This window comes from Pinus tabuliformis, chromosome X (genome assembly GCF_031772625.1).
Source record: "Pinus tabuliformis cultivar Carrire ecotype Pingquan chromosome X, CPIR1, whole genome shotgun sequence".
NCBI classification, from domain to species: Eukaryota; Viridiplantae; Streptophyta; class Pinopsida; order Pinales; family Pinaceae; genus Pinus; species Pinus tabuliformis.
In genome coordinates, this window is record NC_142308.1 from 283,712,024 (window position 1) to 283,733,340 (window position 21,317).

General features: G+C 41.4%; 1 pseudogene; it reads left to right on the forward strand.

The window, feature by feature from the left end:
* The window catches only part of LOC149139505 (lysine histidine transporter-like 8), a 157,976-nt pseudogene that overhangs the window by 43,813 nt on the left and 92,846 nt on the right, over positions 1 to 21,317 (forward strand).

The following is a 21,317-nucleotide window of genomic DNA, read 5'->3' on the forward strand; positions in this document are numbered from 1 at the left end:
AATAAATATATCCTTGCAAACAATGCAAAAATGAAGGAAGAGGATTTGGGTGAATAAATAGGAACTAAAGGAAGATTGCCCTAAAACCATGAGCAACCAACAGAAAGGCCAAACATGGGAAAAGAAGAAGTTGAAGAGTAATTATCCTCTCATGACTCAACCATTGAAAGTTGTAAGAATAAGGAGGATGATGGGCTCAGGGGGAGTATATCCTTTATTTCTCTTTAGTAAAGGAAGAGAATGGCCTCAAGGGAGGCCGAATAAGTCATATGCAAGAAGCTAGAAGGAGACAATAGAGAGATGCATCTGATTGTTGAAGGAATGGTTGAGTCCCTATGTTGAGTACAATGATGAATTTGTTTATTTTGAATGTATCACCATTGCAAGACAAGAAGAGAGTGCATCTAATTTGGTTTTAAGGGGAGTACACAACATACTTTATGTTGTGGAAGAAGAGGTGATGCAGTAAAAGTGTGGAATCAAGTCAGGAGGATTAGACCCCACACAAAAGAAAGGAAGTGATTGTAGGAGATTAGAGGGCATTGACTCAGGTGGATCTTCTTTACGAAGTAGTAGCAGGAACTGATCATCGGCTTCAAGAAGAAATATTTCTTAGGAAATTAAAGGTTTGCATATTACGTTAAATACCCTTATTTCATTTAAGTTGTGAGTTTGATTATCCATGACAGTCTTATGTTCATGAAACAGAACTGGTAGAAGATTTGCATGTCCCTTAACCTTCAATTAGTATTGTTAACACCCAGGTTGTTCCCTTTGACTCCCAAGGGAATACAACTCAGGTAACCACTAACCGATCTTTGGATTACAGCTTCTAGCCAAACTGTAATCAGAGAGGGCTCTCTCTTTATGATTTGTCTCTGTTTTGATAGTATTTTAGGCTAGTTATGATGTTCAAGGTTTTGGTTTTATGTTTTGGTTGAGGGATACCTTCTGCATCTAAGGTGTAAGTTTTCAGGCAGTATTAGTCCATTGAGCAATGGAGTCTGTGGCTACAGGCTATCTGAAGTATGGACTTGAGTTGCTGAAATTGCACGGCCATTTAAGCATCTCATGGAACAAATCTGAAATTGTGATTATGAGGTGTGCTCACCTAGTGAAAAGCAATTAAGAATTTTTTACTAAGCTAGGGTGTAAGAAAGAGATATATTGCGCAGGAGCAAACTTGAATTCCTGGAACAATAACCAATGTGAAAGATATGGTTTGAAAGTGTAGCAGTTAAGAATTACACCTTATGACTATAACTGAAGAAAACATCTGTAACAGCATAGATTGAGTTTAGGGTATTCTGTGAATAAATCCTAGAACTATTCTTTTTCTTTACCATTAAATATAAAACACAGAGACATGGATGAGCTATGAAAGGATAACAAAAAACATAACGAAAGTTTGAAAAGGACTTATTGTGCCATGAAACACGCAGGAATCCTGTGACATTCAGCGAAACACCACAATGACTCAGATAACGCAGAGCTTTGGAAATTCCATCAGCCTTTGTATTAATAGTCTGGAAATTTACAGCATAAGAAACTCTTGAAGAGAAATCAAATAAAAACCCCTGCAAGATTATGCGGGAGGGGAATATATACAATCGGTCATACAAAATATCTGAAGCATTGAGTCATCTGAGAAATGAATACGTTCACCAACTTTTCAAGATAGTAGATAAGAAAGTTATTACATCATTGAATACAAAATAAGTGCTATTTATGTCTGTCAGGAGATATTTTGACCTTCGGAGGCCACTGAGTCGGTTTGAACGTTCTGCTTTAATGCTGGAAAATGTGCCTTTATGGCTGTCGTGCTGTAGCTTTTCGGCCCTGTTACCTGTTAGCTGTCAATTTTGCTTTGTTGGCCGAATAGTTCTGCTCAGTTGGTTCAGCCTTTTCCTTTTCATGCATGCTGATTTTACCAAACTTTTCCTGTGCATGATCACTTGTGAATTTGAATAATAATAAAAAAAAAAACTTGATTTACAGGCTCTGGCTTACAAAATCAACTGTATCATTTTGGTCCAGTATTCCTATGTGGGCAATTGATGTCTTAGAATTGCCTCTAAGGTCTCATCTGCCTCTGTGTATTTATAGAAGTTGGGAGGCACTTCAAACAGATGTTTGATCTCATCCATAATAAAGAATAAGTTCTCTACCCTGTTGTAGAGACTTTGTCCTGTTGCTGGCCCTGTTTCCTCTGAGGTGCTGGCCTTTTCTGTGATCTGATTTGTGGCAAAGGTGTTCACCCTCTTGGCATAGTTTTCATGTGAAAGTAGTCTTCCTGCGCTGTTCAGTAAGCTTGGAAGACCTCTGTTTTGTAATGCCACAAATTTGTCCATGAATCTATTGACCTCTGTCTGCATGTCCTGGGTCCTTCTTTCTAGTGTCTGCACTAGGCTTCTTAGTGTTATGACCCTCTTTATTAACAAAATAGTCTCAGTTCTGTTAGAGATTCCCATAGTTTCCAACTGAGCACTTGTTCTGTTATTAAGCACATTGATCATTCTATTGGCAACCTCAGGCATATTGCTTAGAGATGCCCTTGCTCTTTGGAGTTCTCTATGTGCTTTTGCTATGAGCTCCATCTGCTCATGAATTGTCTCAATATATTGCCATTGGTCAGTGATGGACTGGCCAATATTGGCCCATAGTACTGTCTTGAGCTCAGCCACTACTTTATCAAGTGTGAGCTCCTTCTCCAGCTCCTTTATCTTCTCCTTGAGAGCCTTTATCTCTCTCCCTTTCTCAGCAACATTTTGCTTCGATTTATCATACTTTTCATTTAGCTTGGCAAGGCTCTCCCTGGCCTCATTCAGTTCTTCCATTTGGGCTTCCAAGGCCTGAATTTCATTTCTCAGCTTTTGCATGTCCAGGCTTGGAGCCTGCTCTGTTGTTGGTGCTGGTGCTGAGGTAGAAGGTGTTGCCTGTTTTGTTTGTTGAGTAAGGGGAGCAGTAGTTTGAGGAGCTTCCTCAAGGTTAATTATTTCTGGAGGGGGCTGAGATGTTTGACCTCCTTCCTTTTGCTGTAATGCTGCTTGCAACGCTGCCTGTGCAGCCTCTGATTCTCCCAGCTTCTCTTGTGTTTGGATCAGCTGTTTGTATAGGGAGACTAGCATTGTTGCTGCATCCTGGTCATGTCTCAGCTAAGCAACTTCTTCAGTTTGTGGGTGAATGGTTGCTGGGATTTTTACCATTTTTCTCAGTGCTGCCATATCAGCATCCCTTAGTTTCAATAATGCCTGGACAGCCTTGATGTCCTTGGGATCATGCCCAAGTTCTATAATTATCTCCTCCAAGGCTTTGATTCTGTTATCTTTTGCTTGAGAGGATGCCCTTTCCAACTCAAGTTGGGCAGCTGTATTATTTAGGCTATTTTCTAGCCTGTAGTTTACCAATGTCTTATCTGCCAAGCTAGCATATACCATCTCACCCATCTATTTATGTAATTCAATCTGATCCATCGGGTGGATGTCCTTGGCTAGGACCTCAAGGTTGGTCCTGATGTAATCTGCAGCTGACTGTGGCTGCATCACGGCTGGCATAAAGTGACTCATTATCATCTTGCCCTCATGTACATCGTATGCAGACATCAGCCTTTGCTGGTTAGTAGGATCCATTTTCAACAAATGATTATAGAGCTGTATCTTGAGTGGCTCATTTCTCCTTTTGATATCAATGAATTGTTGTTTGATGCCTGCTTCAGCTTCCCTTTGGTGGCTTGACGAGCTGACTTCTCCTCCCACTGTCCTCTCTTGTCCCTGCCGGGAGGAACTAGCAGATGCCTCCATACTAGGTGGGCCCATGCCCAAAGATTGCCCTATAGGCATTTCTTCCTCAGAAAAGGGATTCATTCTGTGTCTTTTCTCTCCTTGATTGGTGGATGCTGTGAGGGGAGTCTCTCTGTCCCTCTTTCTACTTATGTCCTCTTTTTGTGGGGTTTGGAGGACTGAGGCTTCAGCGGTTGTTTCTTGCCTAGGAGGCACAATCTGTGGTGGCTGCTGCTCAGTGAAAATTGGGGCCTCAGCTGCCTTTTCTTGCTGTAGTGGCTGCTCTTTCTCTTGCTGCCCCTCTTGTGGTTGTTGTACCTGTTGTTGTTGTTGCTCTACCTGCTGCTGTTGCTGCTGCACCTCCTCATGAGGTGGCTGTTCTGGTTCCATGTCCTTTTCTTTGCCTTTGCTAGAGGTCTGCCGAGTAGCTTTAACTGCTTGCTGATTTGCTGTGGAGGAAGAGGCAGCTGCTCCCACTTGAGTGCTTGGAAGAGTAAACACCTGTGAACAAAGCTCAAGGTCAGCCATCTTTTTCAGATTTATTACTGCTCTTTGATTTAACTCTTCTTGTGTGACAGCCTCCTCTAAGGTTCCTCTCCTCCATTTTACTTGATTTGCATATTTTTCTATGCGAGGAATCCTTACGTGGTCATAACTAGCCAGCCTATATTTGACCCTTCTTAGGCTTACGAAGTGACCGGGGTCATATGGTTTCCAAAGGAAACTGGTTTGCAAGCCAAGGGATTCTAACATTCTATCTGCCTCTTGCCAGCCTTCCTCCCTTTTGTAATAGATAAAGTGGCCTAATTGGTTCATGACCTTGAGCTGTGCTTTCTTGCCTCTGCCTGAAAAGTGAAGCACATCAGCATTCCCAAATTGCCTGAAGTATTCCAAGGCAAACAATCTCATGGGCACATATATGGGCAATCTGTAGGGAGGAAATTCACACCCATATATCCTGATAACTATGTGGTTCTGGTAGAAGTACCAGTCCCCAATGCTGTATGATTTAGACAACTGAAGTACCCTTTGCATCTCATCAGTTAGTCTTGGAGGAGGTGAGCTCATCAGCAGAGACATGGCTGGGTGGATGAAGAGATCTATGAACTCACAGTAAGTATATGGAGAATTAGATAGGCAGTGGAAGGCAGAGGACCAATAAACCACTGACCTTAGATTTCCTTGTGCATCCATTCTTTTCATAGCAAAATGAAATTTCTCATGTTGATAGTACAAAATCAAATGGTAGATGTAGGAGGTGTATCTGAACACCCTTTCTCTTGCCAAGTTCATTAATTGCTCATGTATTTTGTCTGATATGTAGGTGGCATAGTCATAGCAGATTGGAGACTTGCCAGGGGCAAACATAAGCATCATTACCAGCACAGTTTCATCAACAAACTCAATTGAATTGTAGCCCAGAATGGGACTGATCATATCTACTAGGTCTCTGCCCAATTGATTGAGGTATACATGGGAAATAGGAGGGTACATCACAGTGTCAGAGCCAATGTATAATTGATTTAGCTTGGTGACCTGAGCATCTGTCAACTTGGCTCCTTGCTTTATCAGATCAATCAGTGATAAAGGAACCAATTTCTTCTCAGTTCTGAATTGCAGCATCTCTCTGATGGCTTCAGGGGTGACATAGAAAACAACTGAACCTGAAGGGTCAATCACAGCCCTCTGAGTGGCATCATAACAATCAGCACACAGGTGGATTAGGTCAGGAAACTGGTTGACCTGAGGAAGCTTGAAGATAGGGAGAAAAGAATCCCAAATACCCAGTACATCTGTTCCAGCCTCATGTTTAATCTTTAACTCATTCAACAGGTGAATGTGAAACTTGCTGTGCATCAGCATTTCTTCTGCTATCTGATAATCCAGGTCTGCTAGAGGTTGCCATTCCAATTCTCTCTGGGGAGCATTTAAAGGAGCAACATTCAAGGCTACCGGTGCTACTGGTGCATCCATGGCTACTTTTAGGATTCTGTTGTTTATAAACTGGTGTTACTGTGCAGAGCAACACAAAAGAGTTTTCTTTGAAAAGAAAGGTAATTTACTGAGGAACAGAGGATACAATGGCACTTGCAGCAATTGAAATACTGCTCAAAGCATTGATAAGAAAAATCCTTGGCCTCAAACTCTTTTTCACAGCAAATTGGTGCAGTTTGGATTTCCTGTTCACGATTGCACGAACAGAATGCAGGTTTTGTAAAAAATCGGGCAAACAAGGCTCAGCAGGTGAATTTCGACCTTACAGTTGCAAATGGGGACTAGGCACACGGGATTTGCCAGTGAATTATGTGTTTTTCCATGTTTTAAGCTATTTTCGGCGATTCACAGACAAAACCAGGCGCAGGAGGGATTTACAGGGATAAATACTTGGTACACTGTCAGCAATGGTCACGAATGCAGGTGTATATGGCGTGCCAGCAGTCCTCCAGGTCGATTTCAGCAGGTTGGTGTGAGCTTGGACGTAAAATTCATGCAGAAGAAACAACAGTTGTTTTTGCAAAAAGTGCAAAAAACGCGGATTTTTGGCAAAAATATGGATTTTTGGAACATTGGTGCTTTTTTTGGATGACGTCAGCATGACGTCATCAGGTGGGGTCAAGGTCGGATGACGTCAGCATGACGTCATCGGGTGACGTGGCGGCTTAGGATTGGTCCACGGGGATAGTGAGGTGGCGGATAGGTGGAGCAATGGCGGACGGGGGTTCCGGCGCGGCGCTGACGTAGCAGTGATGCTGGCAGTGACGTTGGCAGGGCGAATTCACCGAAACCAGAAATGGTTAGCGGTTTGATATTGCACCGCCTTCTATACGGAAGCAGAAATGTCAAAGGGGGCTCCGATACGATGTGGGGGTGATGCGTGGCAGAGGCCTGACATCACCCTCTGACAAATTTTGGAAGGTAATTCATGGACGTCGGGGCCGGTCCGAAATGCATGAGGGCCGTCGGATGAAAAGGGCCCGATCCGACGGTCGACGGATTGTTGAGCTGCCAGGTGGATATGGGTACGGGCGGGGATTAAAATAATATTTTCTTTGGTAAATGCGCCCGGCGGGGACCTTAGAACAATGGCGCATTTTCATGGTTTTTTCAATGTTTTTTATAAAATTGCGCATAGCGCCAAGACTTTGGATAAATAGGAAAAAGTGGGTTTTTATACGTATTTTGCAAATGGAGCGGGTTAGGGGTGGAAATGGGTTTCTTTACAAGGTTTCTTAGCAAATGAAGGGTTAATTGGTTAAATGACCTCTGAAGGGGAAAGAGGGGTAAGGCTTAGGGTTCTAAAATTGACCAGATGTCAATTTAATCCCTCACAGTGAACATATGGCTATAATGCCAAGGGGAGGGATATTTATAGAATGCTTGGGGTTTATACACCATAGTGTTTATAATAATAGGGAAAGGGTAACATAGGGGATCTAGATAATAAAAGTTAAGGGTTAATATGAATGGAAGAAGTCAATGAGGAGTGATATCACTAAGTTTATTTGAAAACCACTTAGCTTAGGGAGTAGATCAAAATGAAAAGGATTTTAGACAAGAAATGTGGCTTTTAAAGAGATAAGAACCAACATGAAACCTTAAATTCTTTCATGAATCTCAACTGATGAAGGGATGTTAGTAATGAATGTGAAAGGGGAAAATAGGAAGTTAGACATGCTCCTTTTCTTTGCTGCAACATGATGGAGAAGAGGACCTTCTCAATCCACTGATATTCCTTTGCAAACAGGTTACCACACACTCAATTGAAAGGAATGACACTTCAACAACCCCATCTACCTACCCATCTATTTGCCTAGCATTTTTTGTTTCTTCATGGAGGGTGCACTTAGACTTGTAGACCCTTATGTGCCTTTTCTTTTCTTTGTCTTTTTTCCTTTTGATATTCTATCTGAGGCTACCTTTATTGCTTCCAAGGTCCCAGATTAAGCAGTTGGGAACCTTACTTCTCTACCTAGCTACTGTTCTGCCAAGATTAAACAGTTTGGATAGACTTCTTTCTCTATTCTACAATAGAAAAATTGAAACATGGCATGATCCAGATTAGGATTTTGGACCATCCATCAAAATTGAGTCAACATCATACTATGTACACACATTGTTTTCTCTTGGAAATATGGGATCTTTGCATCACCAAAGCAGAGCATATTTGGAACTTTCTTTGCCCATCATGAAATATGAAACCTATTGGTATAGGTAGCTAACAGTGGCTCCACATGGGGATGGTTTTTCATTTGAAAGACCAAGAACAACAGGTCAGAATGCCTTGGCCCTTGACTTCTTGTATCAAAACTTGGAGTATTCCTCTTTGAAATCCCAAAATTGTGCTCTTCCCATCTTGGTAAAACTCTAAACTTATTTGCCTTTTGCTGATAACTTATAAAGCCTGAGAAATTGCATTTTTACATGTCAACAGAAAGTAATATATACACCCGAGTATGTACAAGGGAAACTTAGGCTGCACTCATGGATGGTAGTCAAAATAGTGCTTCAACATCCTGCCATTTACAGGACCTTCATCCAAATCAGCTTCATCAAGACTTTTAAGGAAATAAGTATTGTTTCCTTGCACTGCTTGAACAGCAAATGGTCCTCTCCAAAGGGAATCAAATTTTCCATGTTTTCCTTTATCTTCCCTTCTTGAATCCCACTTGAGGACTTTGTCTCCAATATTGAAATCTTCTGCCTTAGTCCTTCTATCAAAAGCTTTCTTTAATTTTTCTTGTAAAACTTGAACTCTGCTGTAAACTTGATCTCTAGTTTGCTGCAAACATATTATTTGATTTATCCTTCTCTGCATATCATTTGGTTCAGCTTGACTTTCTTGAAGTAGTTTCATAACAGGAACCCCTAGTGATGAAGGGAATTTGGCTTCTAATCCATAGACTAACTCATATGGGCTGACCCCAATTGGTCTCTTGGTTGTTAGTCTATCTGCCCATAAGGCATTCACAAGCTTCTTGTGCCAATTCTTTTTATTTTCTTCTAACACCTTCTTTATGATGTTTACAAGGCTTTTATTTGATGATTCAGCAAGGCCATTTCCTTGGGGATAGTATGCAATAGAATGTCCCAAGGTAATGTGAAATTTGTGGCAGAAATTCACCATCCTCTTAGATCTGAAAGCAACAACATTGTCTGTTCTTATTTTATCAGGACACCCAAATCTAGAAAGGATATTGGTCTCACGGAACTGAATGGTAGTGGAATCATTTGCTTGTCTGCATGGAATGGCTTCAATCCACTTAGTAAAGTAGTCTGTAGCTGTCAAAATCCATCTATGTTGGCCTGAAGATGAGGGATGAATTTCCCCAATGAAATCCAAGCCCCATTGTTGAAAAGGTCTCTCTGTTGCAATAGGCCTCAAAGGAAGTGGCAGCAACTTTCTCTTTCGCTCAAACACTTGACATTTATGACATGAGGTGGTAAACTTCTTGACCTTAGAGAAAACAGTAGGCCAATAGTAACCAGCCCTTAGTATCTTATCCACAGTGGAGTTCCAATACAAGTGTCCACCACAGTCACCTGCATGAAATTCTTTGGTGACATTGTTAGTCTCATTCTCAATCAGGCAGTTCAATAATATACCCTCATGGTTTTTCCAAAGAAAATTGCCATCCATGACACAAAATCTTGAAGCTTTCATTTTTAGGAACCTACATTTAGTTCTGGACAATCCTGGGGGAGCACACAGGTTTTGCAATACATAACATATATCAGAGTACCAAGGGGATTGTTCAAAGGCTACATTGATCTTTGGAGTCGCCAGCTCCGGTTCATTGTCCAGCTGGTTTATGTCTAAGGCTTGGAAATTTGCTTCTGTCATTAATTTGGACAAACCTTTCCCTTTTATTAGTTTTGTAGGTTTTATTTCAATATCAAATTCCAAGATGGTGGCAATCCATTTTCCTCTTCTGCCCTCTAAGTTTTCTTGAGTGAGTATGTCTTTTACAATAGGGCTTGGCACATAAGCTATAACATGGGAATAAAGGATGTAAATCCTAAAGTCTTTAATGGCCTTGACCAAAGCATAAGCTTGTTTCTCCATGATCTGATACTTTAGAGGTGCATCTCTAAGAGCTCTACTGAAGAAAGCAATGGGTTTCTCATTTCCTTGGTCATCTTTCTGTAACAAGACAACAGCAATGGTATGCTGGGAGGCAAAAGAGAAAATGATGAATTCTCTATCAAATTGAGGATTTGTTAAGACTGGGGTTTGGGTAAGGACCAACTTTATACCTTCAAAGGCTTGATTTGCTTCTACTGTCCATTTCACTTTTGAATCCTTCTTTAGCATGTTGTTTAGTAATCTGATCAATTCTGCTAAGTTTGGGATAAACCTTCTCAAGAAGTTTATCTTCCCAAAGAAAGCTTGCAGTTCTTTGATGTTTCTCGGGTGGGGCATTTGTAGGATAGCTTGTATCCTATCTGGGTCAATTCTTATGCCATCCTTTGAAATGATATGCCCTAACAGCTTACCTTCTTCCAAACCAAACAGGGACTTCTTGGGATTCAAGGAGATTCCATATTTCCTGCATGTTAAGAAGATCTGCCTTAGATGTTTCAAATGTTCTTGATCAGATTTTGAGAAAGGTGTAAGGTCATCTAAATAGATGACTAGAAAGTCATGAATCTCTTTGGCAAAAGCAATATCCATTGCTCTTTGAAATGTTGCCCCTGCATTTTTCAATCCAAAAGGCATTTTTACATATTTGAAAGTTCCCCATGGGGTTGTGAATGCAGTTTTGTCTTGATCATCAGGGTGTACTAGGATTTGATTAAAGCCTGAGAATCCATCAAGTAGTGAGATCCTTGAGGCTCCTACCACTCTTTGGAGGATGTGATCCATCTTAGGTAAGGGATAGTTATCTTTCAGGGACACCTGATTTAAGTTCCTAAGATCAACACAAAGCCTTATTTCACCAGTTTTCTTTCTTGTAGGGACCAAATTTGAAATCCAATCAGAAAACATGATTGGTGCTATGATGCCAGCTTTAAACATTTTTTGCAGTTCTTTTTCAATTGAAGGGAGAATCATGGGATTGATCCTTCTCAATTTCTGCTTGAATGGCTTTTGATTAGGCTTGAGAGGGATAGTATGCTGGATAACAGAGGTGTCATAGGATTTTAGATCCTCATATCCCCAAGCAAAGACAACCTGAAACTCTTTAAAGAGGTCAATGTATTTAGGTTTTTGACCAGGGGGTAGGGATGCAGACAATTTTATTATCTTGGGCTTGTCAATAGTACCAATGTTGCATTCTTCAATGGCCACATTTAAGGGCTGCATTTTTGGTTTTCTAGGGATATCATTTGAATCAAAGATGTCCTCTAATGGAGTTAGGCCTGTTGGAAGAAAATTGTCTTTCAGCTCTATGATTTCAGCCTCTGTAGCAGCTATTTCTTCACAACTGATTTGTTGAATTTGTTGTATGTTTTCTTTGTTGAAAATGGTTGGATGTAGCATTTGGTTAGCTGTTCTAGGTGATATTGGGTGGTTATTCTGTTCACTCTGTATTTGTGATTGACTTGCTCTTTCAGTGTCAATGTTTAATCCTGCAAATTCTTGCTGCAAAGTCAAAAAATTGTTTATTTGTGTATCATCCTCAAATACTTGCCAATCTTTAACATTGTTTGGAATGGAGGGTCTGTGTTTTATCTCGGCTGTGAAACAATTGTTAGGTTCCAAAGGTAATTTGCAGGTACTTGCAAATGTGGCCAAACTATGAGCATGAAGATTATGGGTCCTAGAAATTTTGGTGATTTGGAATTCAGTGAAGGAGTTTAGTATTTCAGCAACAGCAGACCTATAAGACCTCAATCTTTTGTCATTGGTGACAAAATTTCCCTTTACTTGTTGGATGATTAAATCTGAATCTCCCATAATTGAGACTTTTGTGGCTTGTAAGAACTTTACTAGCTTGAGGCCTAGTAAGAGAGCTTCATATTCTGCCATGTTATTAGTGCATCTGAAATTTAGTCTATAGGCTCGGCCTTCTGCGTGACTGTTTTGTTTATTATGTATCCAAACTCCAGCTCCTGCCCCTAATTTGTTGACTGAGCCATCAAATTCAAGGAACCATAGGATCTCTTGTTCCAGGGGAGACTTAATGACCTCTTTGTGTGCTGGAATTGTAAGTTGAAGTTCTGGTTTTTCATTTAGTTTGTCTTTTAGGACAGTCTCATCACTTGATTGGATCAGTTTGATTTCTAGAGCAGCAGCTTTGTTTAATGGTTGATCAATCATTAATTCTGGGGTAGCAGTTTGTTCCTTAATGTCCTGCTCTTGTTTGAGTGTCTTGGTTTCATCATTATTTGTAAGACCTGTATGATCATTAAAGAGAATATATGAGTCTATGTCAGAATGAACAGCATATATAGGAAAGTTTTGAGGTTTTTCTTCACTGCTGACCATATATTTCATGAGTGTTTCTCTGTATAGTCTCCTTGGTTGCCCAAAGACAGATATAGTGGCATATGACATGTCTAACTGCAGGGAACCTTGAAGTTTGGCCCCCCATGATCTTGATAACAACATCCCATACTTGGGTGGGATATCAACAACTACAACGTCAATCAGGATTGTCTTATTGGCGTATTGGACAAGTGACACACAGAGATCTTTTATCAGACCCAAGCACTTGACTTGGCTGGAGTCAAATGAGAATAAGTCGTTATAGGGTCTTGTAATATCCAGATTTAGTCTTTCCATGACTGATTTGGGCATCAGGTTGTGAGAGGCACCTGAGTCAAACATTGCATTGTGTAATATCTTATCATGAACATGTAAACTGACATAAAAAGGTAAGATCCCTGTGACTACTGTTTTTCCATCAACTTCTGGACCGAACAGCAATTCTGGGGTGTCATCCAACACATTGACATCATCTTTGTTGTGATTGAGTTGAAGGGACTTCTTGATTTGTTGTTTATAAATGTCATGTTTGGCTAGTTCTGAAAGAGGAATAGCTACCTTCAATTTGCCAATCTCAGCTTCTAGGTCAAAGGGTTTTTCAGATTGGGTCTTGGGGTTGTGGATGACAGTCCTTTCCTTGTTCACTAACTCTTCTTCTTGATTCTTATCTTGATCTTGAGGCTTGTCCTTCTTACTTATCTCTTGAGGAGTGATACTTGGATTAGGGTGCAAGGATGATGTAGCCGTAGGCTGTTGTTTTGAAGAAAATGGTTCAGTGACTTCTTCAATGGTTACTTCCTTTGCAAGTGAATCCGTTGTGTCATTTGGCTCTGTGACTATGGCTCTTTTGGGCTGCTAGCTATCCTTTATCTTTTCAGGCTGTGTTACATTTACAGTTCTGCTTCTTAGCTTGTATTGTTTATGGACTTCATAAACAGCTGTGTCATAGCCTTGTTTAAAGTCAAATGACTCACCTGATTTGGTTTGGAACAGCTTGATGTCATCATCCTCATGATCTTCTTGTGTTAAAAAGACTTGATTTTCACCATCCAAACCCATTAAATTAATGTGAGGATCTTCATTGGGTTCACTTGATGTGGAAGTCTCAGCATAGTTCTCTTGGAAAGGGGGTCTTATGTCTGGATCAGAACTGGCCTTGCCAACGTTTGGGTTTTGAGTTCTCCTAAAATTTGGATTCCTAGTAGGGTTGTTTTGTGGTGCTTCCCATGATGACTTTCTCTCAACTGATTCCACTCTATCCCCCAATCTCTTCATACCAGTGAGTATTGCATCCAGTTTTTGATCAAAACCTGAGGGTTCCTCTTTGAAGGTGGTTCTCTTTTCCAACCTTGCTCTGTTTCTTTTGGCAATCAGGTTAGCCTCTACTGTGACAGCAACCTTTTGGGCATCTGCAAAGGTTTCAGGGGCTCTTTCCTTCAACTGATAGGCCATATCAGGGTCAAAACCATCAGGAAATTTGTACAAGACCAAATCAGGAGGAGGTCTTAAATTTTGTGGTATTGCGTTATATACATTGTTGAATCTTGCACAATACTCCAGAACGGTCTCTTGAGGACCTCGTTTGATTGTGTCATATTCACCAAGTATGTGCAGGGGATCCTTCTTTTTCTCCCATCTATTAGTAAAGGCTTGATAAATCTCATCAGGAGTTGCGATGGTATTTACATTCAGGGATCTAAACCAAGTTCTTACATCCCCAATCAGGCTTTGAACAAACATCCTCATTCTCACACTGTCATCATGTATTTCATAGTTCTCAAAATGGTCTTGCATCCTTTTGGCATGCTGAATAGCTGTGAAAGGGCCAGTGGAGTCAAAATATGAGATCTTAGATTGGTAGTCCTGTGGTAGAGCTGTAGCATTAGTAGGTAACTGCAAGGGTGCATACCTATTGGCCATATTTGCAGGGTTTATAGGATTGATAGGGATAAACAGGATAACAGGAACGATTGGTACTACAGGGGTTATGGGAACGGTAGAAAGTAAGGTGTTTGTCAAGGGAATATGTGCAGTGGATGAAGGTGTGAAAGGAGGGCTTTGAGAGGTAGATGGTGAACTGGGGGAAACAGGGGTAGACCGAAATAGAACCTTGATTGGAGTAGGAACTGGTTCAGGGTAAGTTGTCTCAGGACTCAAATCAGTAGGATTTTCCTGCCTTTGCTGTTTCCTGATGATTTTGGGGATTGTATTAGGGTTTTCAAAAACAGCTGGTGGATGGGGGTCAGGACTTGACCTTGTATATTGTGTACTATTCTTGGGAGCCAGCTTCTAAACTTGTTTTTCAGTATATTTTTTGAAATATTTTTAGGATTGTTTCAAGGGACTGCTCAAGATTTTGGAACCACTATCTATGGACAGACAACAGTTGAAAAATATGCTTTTGTCCCCAGTGGAGTCGCCAATTATGTTAACACCCAGGTTGTTCCCTTTGACTCCCAAGGGAATACGGCTGGGGTAACCACTAACCAATCTTTGGATTACAGCTTCTAGCCAAACTGTAATCAGAGAGGGCTCTCTCTTTATGATTTGTCTATGTTTTGATAGTATTTTAGGCTAGCTATGATGTTCAAGGTTTTGGTTTTATTTTTTGGTTGAGGGATACCTTCTGCATCTAAGGTGTAAGTTTTCAGGCAGTATTAGTCCATTGGGCAATGGAGTCTATGGCTACAGGTTGTCTGAAGTATGGAGTTGAGTTGCTGAAATTGCAGGGCCATTTAAGTATCTCATGGAACAAATCTGAAATTGTGATTATGAGGTGTGCTCACCCAGTGAAAAGCAATTAAGAATTTTTTACTAAGCTAGGGTGTAAGAAAGAGATATATTGCGCAGGAGCAAACTTGAATTCCTGGAACAATAACCACTGTGAAAGATATAGTTTAGCAATTAAGAATTACACCTTATGACTATAACTGAAGAAAACATCTGTAACAGCATAGATTGAGTTCAGGGTATTCTGCGAATAAATCGTAGAACTATTCTTTTTCTTTGCCATTAAATATAAAACACAGAGACATGGATGAGCTATGAAAGGATAACAAAACACATAACGAAAGTTTGAAAAGGACTTATTGTGCCATGAAACACGCAGGAATCCTGTAACATTCAGCGAAACACCACAATGACTCAGATAATGCAGATCTTTGAAAATTCCATCAGCCTTTGTATTAATAGTCTGGAAATTTACAGCATAAGAAACTCTTGAAGAGAAATCAAACAACAACCCCTGCAAGATTATGCGAGGGGGGAATATATACAATCGGTCATACAAAATATCTGAAGCGTTGAGTCATCTGAGAAATGAATACGTTCACCAACTTTTCAAGATAGTAGATAAGAAAGTTATTACATCATTGAATACAAAATAAGTGCTCTTTATGTCTGTCAGGAGATATTTTGACCTTTGGAGGCCACTGAGTCGGTTTGAACGTTCTGCTTTAATGCTGGAAAATGTGCCTTTATGGCTGTCGTGCTGTAGCTTTTCGGCCCTGTTACCTGTTGGCTGTCAATTTTGCTTTGTTGGCCGAATAGTTCTGCTGAGTTGGCTCAGCCTTTTCCTTTTCATGCATGCTGGTTTCATCAAATTTTTCCTGTGCATGATCACTTGTGAATTTGAATAATAATAAAAAAAAACTTGATTTACAGGCTCTGGCTTACAATATCAACTGTATCATTTTGGTCCAGTATTCCTGTGTGGGCAATTGATGTCTCAGAATTGCCTCTAAGGTCTCATCTGCCTCTGTGTATTTATAGAAGTTGGGAGGCACTTCAAACAGATGTTTGATCTCATCCATAATAAAGAATAAGTTCTCTACCCTGTTGTAGAGACTTTGTCCTATTGCTGTCCCTGTTTCCTCTCAGGTGCTGGCCTTTTCTGTGATCTGATTTGTGGCAAAGGTGTTCACCCTCTTGGCATAGTTTTCATGTGAAAGTAGTCTTCCTGCGCTGTTCAGTAAGCTTGGAAGACCTCTGTTTTGTAATGCCACAAATTTTTCCATGAATCTATTAACCTCTGTCTGCATGTCCTGGGTCCTTCTTTCTAGTGTCTGCACTAGGCTTCTTAGTGTTATGACCCTCTTTATTAACAAACTAGTCTCAGTTCTGTTAGAGATTCCCATAGTTGCCAACTGAGCACTTGTTCTGTTATTAAGCACATTGATCATTCTATTGGCAACCTCAGGCATATTGCCTAGAGATGTCCTTGCTCTTTGGATTTCTCTGTGTGCTTTTGCTATGAGCTCCATCTGCTCATGAATTGTCTCAATATATTGCCATTGGTCAGTGATGGACTGGCCAATATTGGCCCATAGTACTGTCTTGAGCTCAGCCACTACTTTATCAAGTGTGAGCTCCTTCTCCAGCTCCTTTATCTTCTCCTTGAGAGCCTTTATCTCTCTCCCTTTCTCAGCAACATTTTGCTTTGATTTATCATACTTTTCATTTAGCTTGGCAAGGCTCTCCCTGGCCTCATTCAGTTCTGTCATTTGGGCTTCCAAGGCCTGAATTTCATTTCTCAGCTTTTGCATGTCCAGGCTTGGAGCTTGCTCTGTTGTTGGTGCTGGTGCTGAGGTAGAAGGTGCTGCCTGTTCTGTTTGTTGAGTAAGGGGAGCAGTAGTTTGAGGAGCTTCCTCAAGGTTAATTATTTTTGGAGGGGGCTGAGATGTTTGACCTCCTTCCTTTTGCTGTAATGTTGTTTGCAATGCTGCCTGTGCAGCCTCTGATTCTCCCAGCTTCTCTTGTGTTTGGATCAGCTATTTGTATAGGGAGACTAGCATTACTGCTGCATCCTGGTCATGTCTCAGCTGAGCAACTTCTTTTGTTTGTGGGTGAATGGTTGCTGGGATTTTTACCATTTTTCTTAGTGCTGCCACATCAGCATCCCTTAGTTTCAATAATGACTGGATAGCCTTGATGTCCTTGGGATCATCCCCAAGTTCTATAATTATCTCCTCCAAGGATTTGATTCTGTTATATTTTGCTTGAGAGGATGCCCTTTCCAACTCAAGTTGGGCAGCTGTATTATTTAGGCTATTTTCTAGCCTGTAGTTTACCAATGTCTTATCTGCCAAGCTAGCATATACCATCTCACCCGTCTGCTTATGTAATTCAATCTGATCCATTGGGTGGATGTCCTTGGCTAGGACCTCAAGGTTGGTCCTGATGTAATCTGCAGCTGACTGTGGCTGCATCACGGCTGGCATAAAGTGACTCATTATCATCTTGCCCTCATGTACATCGTATGCAGACATCAGCCTTTGCTGGTTAGTAGGAGCCATTTTCAACAAATGATTATAGAGTTGTATCTTGAGTGGCTCATTTCTCCTTTTGATATCAATGAATTGTTGTTTGATGCCTGCTTCATCTTCCCTTTGGTGGCTTGAGGAGTTGACTTCTCCTCCCACTGTCCTCTCTTGTCCCTGCTGGGAGGAACTAGCAGAAGCCTCCATACTAGGTGGGCCCATGCCCAAAGATTGCCCTATAGGCATTTCTTCCTCAGAAAGGGGATTCATTCTGTGCCTTTTCTCTCCCTGATTGGTGGATGTTGTGAGGGGAGTCTCTCTGTCCCTCTTTCTACTTATGTCCTCTTTTTGTGGGGTTTGGAGGACTGAGGCTTCAGCGTTTGTTTCTTGCCTAGGAGGCACAATCTGTGGTGGCTGCTGCTCAGTGAAAATTGGGGCCTCAGCTGCCTTTTCTTGCTGTAGTGGCTGCTCTTTCTCTTGCTGCCCCTCTTGTGGTTGTTGTACCTGTTTTTGTTGTTGCTCTACCTACTGTTGTTGCTGCTGCACCTCCTCATGAGGTGGCTGTTCTGGTTCCATCTCCTTTTCTTTGCCTTTGCTAGAGGTCTGCCCAGTAGCTTTAACTGCTTGCTGATTTGCTGTGGAGGAAGAAGCAGCTGCTCCCACTTGAGTGCTTGGAAGAGTAAACACCTGTGAACAAAGCTCAAGGTCAACCATCTTTTTCAGATTTCTTACTGCTCTTTGATTTAACTCTTCTTGTGTGGCAGCCTCCTCTAAGGTTCCTCTCCTCCATTTTACTTGATTTGCATATTTTTCTATGTGAGGAATCCTTAAGTGGTCATAACTGGCCAGCCTATATTTGACCCTTCTTAGGCTTATGAAGTGACCGGGGTCATATGGTTTCCAAAGGAAACTGGTTTTCAAGCCAAGGGATTCTAACATTCTATCTGCCTCTTGCCAGCCTTCCTCCCTTTTGTTATAGATAAAGTGGCCTAATTGGTTCCTGACCTTGAGCTGTGCTTTCTTGCCTCTGCCTGAAAAGTGAAGCACATCAGCATTCCCAAATTGCCTGAAGTATTCCAGGGCAAACAATCTCATGGGCACATATCTGGGCAATCTGTAGGGAGGCAATTCACACCCATATATCCTGATAACTGTGTGGTTCTGGTAGAAGTACCAGTCCCCAATGCTGTATGATTTAGACAACTGAAGTACCCTTTGCATCTCATCAGTTAGTCTTGGAGGAGGTGAGCTCATAAGCAGAGACATGGCTGGGTGGATGAAGAGATCTATGAACTCACAGTAAGTATATGGAGAATTAGATAGGCAGTGGAAGGCAGAGGACCAATAAACCACTGACCTTAGATTTCCTTGTGCATCCATTCTTTTCATAGCAAAATGAAATTTCTCATGTTGAAAGTACAAAATCAAATGGTAGATGTAGGAGGTGTATCTGAACACCCTTTCTCTTGCCAAGTTCATTAATTTCTCATGTATTTTGTCTGATATGTAGGTGGCATAGTCATAGCAGATTGGAGACTTGCCAGGGGCAAACATAAGCATCATTACCAGCACAGTTTCATCAACAAACTCAATTGAATTGTAGCCCAGAATGGGACTGATCATATCTACTAGGTCTCTGCCTAATTGATTGAGGTATACATGGGAAATAGGAGGGTACATCAGAGTGTCAGAGCCAATGTATAATTGGTTTAGTTTGGTGACCTGAGCATCTGTCAACTTGGCTCCTTGCTTTATCAGATCAATCAGTGACAAAGGAACCAATTTCTTCTCAGTTCTGAATTGCAGCATCTCTCTGATGGCTTCAGGGGTGACATAGAAAACAACTGAACCTGAAGGGTCAATCACAGCCCTCTGAGTGGCATCATAACAATCAGCACATAGGTGGATTAGGTCAGGAAACTGGTTGACCCGAGGAAGCTTGAAGATAGGGAGAAAAGAATTCCAAATACCCAGTACATCTGTTCCAGCCTCATGTTTAATGTTTAACTCATTCAATAGGTGAATGTGAAACTTGCTGTGCATCAACATTTCTTCTGCTATCTGATAATCCAGGTCTGCTAGAGGTTGCCATTCCAATTCTCCCTGGGGAGCGTTTAAAGGAGCAACATTCAAGGCTACCGGTGCTACTGGTGCATCCATGGCTACTTTTAGGATTTTGTTATTTATAAACTGGTGTCACTGTGCAGAGCAACACAAAAGAGTTTTCTTTGAAAAGAAAGGTAATTTACTAAGGAACAGAGGATAAAATGGCACTTGCAGCAATTGAAATACTGCTCAAAGCATTGATAAGACAAATGCTTGGCCTCAAACTCTTTTTCACAGCAGATTGGTGCAATTTGGATTTCCCGTTCACAATTGTGCGAACAGAATGCAGGTTTTGTAAAAAATCGGGCAAACAAGGCTCAGCAGGTGAATTTCGACCTTATAGTTGCAAATGGGGACTAGGCACAGGGGATTTGCCGGTGAATTATGTGTTTTTCCGTGTTTTAAGCTATTTACGGCGATTCACAGACAAAACCAGGCGCAGGAGGGATTTACAGGGATAAATACCTGGTACATTGTCAGCAATGGTCATGAATGCAGGTGTATATGGCGCGCCAGCAGTCCTCCAGGTCGATTTCAGCAGGTTGGTGTGAGCTTGGACGTAAAATTCATGCAGAAGAAACAACAGTTGTTTTTGCAAAAAGTGCAAAAAACGCGTATTTTTGGCCAAAATATGGATTTTTGGAACATTGGCACTTTTTTTTGGATGACGTCAGCATGACATCATCAGGTGGGGTCAAGGTCGGATGACGTCAGCATGACATCATCGGGTGACATGGCGGCTTAGGATTGGTCCACGGGGATAGTGAGGTGGCGGATAGGTGGAGCAATGGCGGACGGGGATGTCGACGTGGTGCTGATGTAGCAGTGATGCTGGCAGTGACGTTGGCAGGGCGGATTCACCGAAACCGGAAATGGTTAGCGGTTTGATATCGCACCGCCTTCTATACGGAAGCGGAAATGTCAGAGGGGGCTCCGATACGATGTGGGGGTGACGCGTGGCAGAGGCCTGACGTCACCCTATGACAAATTTCAGAAGGTAATTCACGGACGTCGGGGCTGGTCCGAAATGCATGAGGGTCGTCGGATGAAAATGGCCCGATCCGACGGTCGACGGATCGCTGAGCTGCCAGGTGGATACGGGTACGGGCGGGGATTAAAATAATATTTTCTTTGCTAAATGCGCCCGGCGGGGACCTTAGAACAATGGCGCATTTGCATGGTTTTTTCAATGTTTTTTATAAAATCGCGCATAGCGCCGAGACTTTGGATAAATAGGAAAAGTGGGTTTTTATACGTATTTTGCAAATGGAGCAGGTTAGGGGTGGAAATGGGTTTCTTTACAAGGTTTTTTAGCAAATGAAGGGTTAATTGGTTAAATGACCTCTGAAGGGGAAAGAGGGGTAAGGCTTAGGGTTGTCAAATTGACCAGATGTCAATTTAATCCCTCACAGTGAACATATGGCTATAATGCCAAGGGGAGGGATATTTATAGAATGCTTGGGGTTTATACACCATAGTGTTTATAATAATAGGGAAAGGGTAACATAGGGGATCTAGATAATAAAATTTAAGGGTTAATATGAATGGAAGAAGTGAATGAGGAGTGATATCACTAAGTTTATTTGAAAACCACTTAGCTTAGGGAGTAGATCAAAATGAAAAGAATTTTAGACAAGAAATGTGGCTTTTAAAGAGATAAGAACCAACATGAAACCTTAAATTCTTTCATGAATCTCAACTGATGAAGGGATGTTAGTAATGAATGTGAAAGGGGAAAATAGG